The following is a 6,000-nucleotide window of genomic DNA, read 5'->3' as shown; positions in this document are numbered from 1 at the left end:
TTCCATTTCATTCCATTCCTGTTGATTCCATTCATTTTCAATCCATTCCATTCCATTGCATTCCACAGGGTTTGATTGCATTCCATTCCATTCAATTCCTTTCCATTCTTCCATGCCATTCCATTACATTGCACTCGGGTTGATTCTGTTCCATTCCATTCCATTCGATTCCCTTCCATTCCATTCAATTTTTCCATTCCTTTCCATTCCATTCCACTCCGGTTTATTCCATTCCATTAAATTTCATTCCATTCCATTCCATTCCATTCCATTCCATTCCATTCCATTCCATTCCATTCCACTCCATTCCACTCCATTCATTTCCATTCCATTCCATTCCAATCGGGTTGATTCCATTCCATTCCATTCCATTCCATTCCATTCCATTCCATTCCATTCCATTCCATTCCATTCCATTCTATTCCATTCCAGTTGATTCCATTCCATTCCATTCCATTCCATTCCATTTCATTCCATTCCATTCTATTCCATTCCAGTTGATTCCATTCCATTCCATTCCATTTCATTCCATTCCATTCCATTCCATTCCATTCCAGCAGTGTTGATTCCATTCCATTCCATTCCACTCAGGTGGATTCCATTCCATTCCATTCCATTCCACTCGGGTTGATTGTATTGCATTCCATTGGATACCATTCCATTCGTTTCCATTCTTCCATTCCATTCCATTCCATTCCACTCGGTTGATTCCATTCCATTTCATTTCTTTCCTTTCCCTTCCGTTCCACTCAAATCCACTCCACTCCACTCTGCTCGGGTTGATTCCATTCCATTATATTCCATTCCATTCAGTTCCATTCCATTCCACTCGGGTTGAATCCATTCCATTCCATTCCATTCCATTCCATTCCCTTCCATTCCATTCCATTGCTTTACATTCGGGTTGATTCCATTCCATTCCATTCCATTCCATTCCATTCCATTCCATTCCATTCCATTGCATTCCATTCCACTCGGGTTGATTCCAATCCATTCCATTCCATTCCATTCCACTCCATTCCATTACACTCGGGTTGATTCCATTCGATTCCATTCCATTGCAATACACTACTTTCCGTTGCATTCATTTCCTCTCGGGTTGATTCCATTCCATTCTACTCATTCCATTCCATTCCATTACATTGCATTGCATTCCATTTCTTTCCATTCCATTCCATTCCATTCCATTCCATTCCATTCCTTTCCATTCCACTGCATTCCATTCCAATGTGGTTGATTCCATTCTATTCCATTCCATTCCATTGCATTCCTTTCCATTCCATTCCACTCGGTATAATTCCATTCCATTCCATGCAATTCCATTCCATTCCATTCCATTTTATTTGATTCCATTTCTTTCCATTCCATTCCACTTTCCCATTCCATTCCATTCCTTTCCAGTTGATTCCATTCCATTGCATCGCATTCCATTCCATTCCATTCCATTCCACTCCATTCCATTATATTTTCTTCGGTTGATTCCATTCCATTCCATTCCTTTCCATTCCATTCCATTCCATACCATTCCATTCCATTCCATTCCATTCCATTCCATTCCATTCCATTCCACTCGGGTTCATTCAAATTAATTCCATTCTTTTCCACCCCATTCTATTCTATTCCATTCCATTCTATTCCATTCCTGTCCATTGTATTCCATTCCATTCCTCACGGGTTGATTCCATTGCATTCCATGGCATTCCATTCCATTCAATTCCATTTCATTCCAATTGAGTTGGTTCCATTCCATTCCATTCCATTCCATTCCATTCCATTCCATTCCATTGCTTTCCATTCCATTCCATTCCACTAGGGTTGATTCCATTCCATTCCATTGCATTCCCTTCCATTGCTTTCCATTCCATTCCATTCCAGTTAATTCCATTCCGTTGTATTCCATTCCAATCCACTCCATTCCACTCGTGTTGGTTCCTTTCCATGCCATTGCATTCCATTCCATTCCATTTCATTCCATTCCAGTTGATTCCATTCCTTTTCAATCCATTCCATTCCATTCCATTCCACTGGGTTTGATTGCATTCCATTCCGTTCAATTCCTTTCCATTCTTCCATGCCATTCCATTACGTTGCACTCGGGTTCATTCTGTTCCATTCCATTCCATTCGATTCCATTCCATTCCATTCCATTTTTCCATTCCTTTCCATTCCATTCCACTCCGGTTTATTCCATTCCATTAAATTTCATTCCATTCCACTCTATTCCATACCATTCCATTCCATTCCATTCCACTCCATTCCACTCCATTCATTTCCATTCCATTCCAATCCAATCGGGTTGATTCCATTCCATTCCATTCCATTCCATTCCATTCCATTCCATTCCATTCTATTCCATTCCAGTTGATTCCATTCCATTCCATTCCATTCCATTCCATTTCATTCCATTCCATTCCATTCCATTCCATTCCATTCCATTCCAGCAGTGTTGATTCCATTCCATTCCATTCCACTCAGGTCGATTCCATTCCATTCCATTCCATTCCACTCGGGTTGATTGTATTGCATTCCATTCGATACCATTCCATTCGTTTCCATTCTTCCATTCCATTCCATTCCATTCCACTCGGGTGATTCCATTCCATTCCATTTCTTTCCTTTCCCTTCCGTTCCACTCAAATCCACTCCACTCCACTCTGCTCGGGTTGATTCCATTCCATTATATTCCATTCCATTCAATTCCATTCCACTCGGGTTGAATCCATTCCATTCCATTCCATTCCATTCCATTCCCTTCCATTCCATTCCATTGCATTACATTCGGGTTGATTCCATTCCATTCCATTCCATTCCATTCAATTCCATTCCATTCCATTCCATTCCATTCCATTCCATTCCATTCCATTCCATTGCATTCCATTCCACTCGGGTTGATTCCAATCCATTCCATTCCATTCCATTCCACTCCATTCCATTACACTCGGGTTGATTCCATTCGATTCCATTCCATTCCAATACACTACTTTCCGTTGCATTCATTTCCTGTCGGGTTGATTCCATTCCATTCTACTCATTCCATTCCATTCCATTACATTGCATTGCATTCCATTTCTTTCCATTCCATTCCATTCCATTCCATTCCTTTCCATTCCACTGCATTCCATTCCAATGTGGTTGATTCCATTCTATTCCATTCCATTCCATTGCATTCCTTTCCATTCCATTCGACTCGGTATAATTCCATTCCATTCCATGCAATTCCATTCCATTCCATTCCATTTTATTTGATTCCGTTTCTTTCCATTCCATTCCACTTTCCCATTCCATTCCATTCCTTTCCAGTTGATTCCATTCCATTGCATCGCATTCCATTCCATTCCATTCCATTCCACTCCATTCCATTAAATTTTCTTCGGTTGATTCCATTCCATTCCATTCCTTTCCATTCCATTCCATTCCATACCGTTCCATTCCATTCCATTCCATTCCATTCCATTCCATTCCATTCCATTCCACTCGGGTTCATTCAAATTAATTCCATTCTTTTCCACCCCATTCTATTCTATTCCATTCCATTCTATTCCATTCCTGTCCATTGTATTCCATTCCATTCCTCACGGGTTGATTCCATTGCATTCCATGGCATTCCATTCCATTCAATTCCATTTCATTCCAATTGAGTTGGTTCCATTCCATTCCATTCCATTCCATTCCATTCCATTCCATTCCATTCCATTGCTTTCCATTCCATTCCATTCCACTAGGGTTGATTCCATTCCATTCCATTGCATTCCCTTCCATTGCTTTCCATTCCATTCCATTCCAGTTAATTCCATTCCGTTGTATTCCATTCCAATCCACTCCATTCCACTCGTGTTGGTTCCTTTCCATGCCATTGCATTCCATTCCATTCCATTTCATTCCATTCCAGTTGATTCCATTCCTTTTCAATCCATTCCATTCCATTCCATTCCACTGGGTTTGATTGCATTCCATTCCGTTCAATTCCTTTCCATTCTTCCATGCCATTCCATTACGTTGCACTCGGGTTCATTCTGTTCCATTCCATTCCATTCGATTCCATTCCATTCCATTCCATTTTTCCATTCCTTTCCATTCCATTCCACTCCGGTTTATTCCATTCCATTAAATTTCATTCCATTCCACTCTATTCCATACCATTCCATTCCATTCCATTCCACTCCATTCCACTCCATTCATTTCCATTCCATTCCAATCCAATCGGGTTGATTCCATTCCATTCCATTCCATTCCATTCCATTCCATTCTATTCCATTCCAGTTGATTCCATTCCATTCCATTCCATTCCATTCCATTTCATTCCATTCCATTCCATTCCATTCCATTCCAGCAGTGTTGATTCCATTCCATTCCATTCCACTCAGGTCGATTCCATTCCATTCCATTCCATTCCACTCGGGTTGATTGTATTGCATTCCATTCGATACCATTCCATTCGTTTCCATTCTTCCATTCCATTCCATTCCATTCCACTCGGGTGATTCCATTCCATTCCATTTCTTTCCTTTCCCTTCCGTTCCACTCAAATCCACTCCACTCCACTCTGCTCGGGTTGATTCCATTCCATTATATTCCATTCCATTCAATTCCATTCCACTCGGGTTGAATCCATTCCATTCCATTCCATTCCATTCCATTCCATTCCCTTCCATTCCATTCCATTGCATTACATTCGGGTTGATTCCATTCCATTCCATTCCATTCCTTTCCATTCCATTCCATTCCATTCCATTCCATTCCATTCCATTCCATTCCATTGCATTCCATTCCACTCGGGTTGATTCCAATCCATTCCATTCCATTCCATTCCACTCCATTCCATTACACTCGGGTTGATTCCATTCGATTCCATTCCATTCCAATACACTACTTTCCGTTGCATTCATTTCCTCTCGGGTTGATTCCATTCCATTCTACTCATTCCATTCCATTCCATTACATTGCATTGCATTCCATTTCTTTCCATTCCATTCCATTCCATTCCATTCCTTTCCATTCCACTGCATTCCATTCCAATGTGGTTGATTCCATTCTATTCCATTCCATTCCATTGCATTCCTTTCCATTCCATTCCACTCGGTATAATTCCATTCCATTCCATGCAATTCCATTCCATTCCATTCCATTTTATTTGATTCCATTTCTTTCCATTCCATTCCACTTTCCCATTCTATTCCATTCCTTTCCAGTTGATTCCATTCCATTGCATCGCATTCCATTCCATTCCATTCCATTCCACTCCATTCCATTATATTCCATTCCTTTCCATTCCATTCCATTCCATTCCACTTCATTCCATTACACTCGGGTTGATTCCATTCGATTCCATTCCATTCCAATACACTGCTTTCCGTTGCATTCATTTCCTCTCGGGTTGATTCCATTCCATTCTACTCATTCCATTCCATTCCATTCCATTCCATTCCACTCCATTCCATTGCATTCCATTTCTTTCCATTCCATTCCATTCCATTCCATTCCATTCCTTTCCATTAAACTGCATTCCATTCCAATGTGGTTGATTCCTTTCTCTTCCATTCCATTCCATTGCATTCCATTCCATTCCATCCCACTCGGTATAATTCCATTCCATTCCATGCAATTCCATTCCATTCCATTCCATTTTATTTGATTCCATTTCTTTCCATTTCATTCCACTTTCCCATTCCATTCCATTCCTTCCCAGTTGATTCCATTCCATTGCATCGCATTCCATTCCATTCCACTCCATTCCATTATATTCTCTTCGGTTGATTCCATTCCATTCCATTCCTTTCCATTCCATTCCACTCCATACCGTTCCATTCCATTCCATTCCTTTCCATTCCACTCGGGTTCATTCAAATGAATTCCATTCTTTTCCTCCCCATTCTATTCTATTCCATTCCATTCCATTCCATTCCATTCCATTCCATTCCATTCCATTCCATTCCATTCCATTGTATTCCATTCCATTCCTCACGGGTTGATTCCATTGCATTCCATGGCATTCCATTCCAT

Source organism: Gorilla gorilla, chromosome 23, assembly GCF_029281585.2.
Source record: "Gorilla gorilla gorilla isolate KB3781 chromosome 23, NHGRI_mGorGor1-v2.1_pri, whole genome shotgun sequence".
In the NCBI taxonomy this organism is placed as follows: Eukaryota; Metazoa; Chordata; class Mammalia; order Primates; family Hominidae; genus Gorilla; species Gorilla gorilla.
This window is presented reverse-complemented; position numbering follows the sequence as displayed.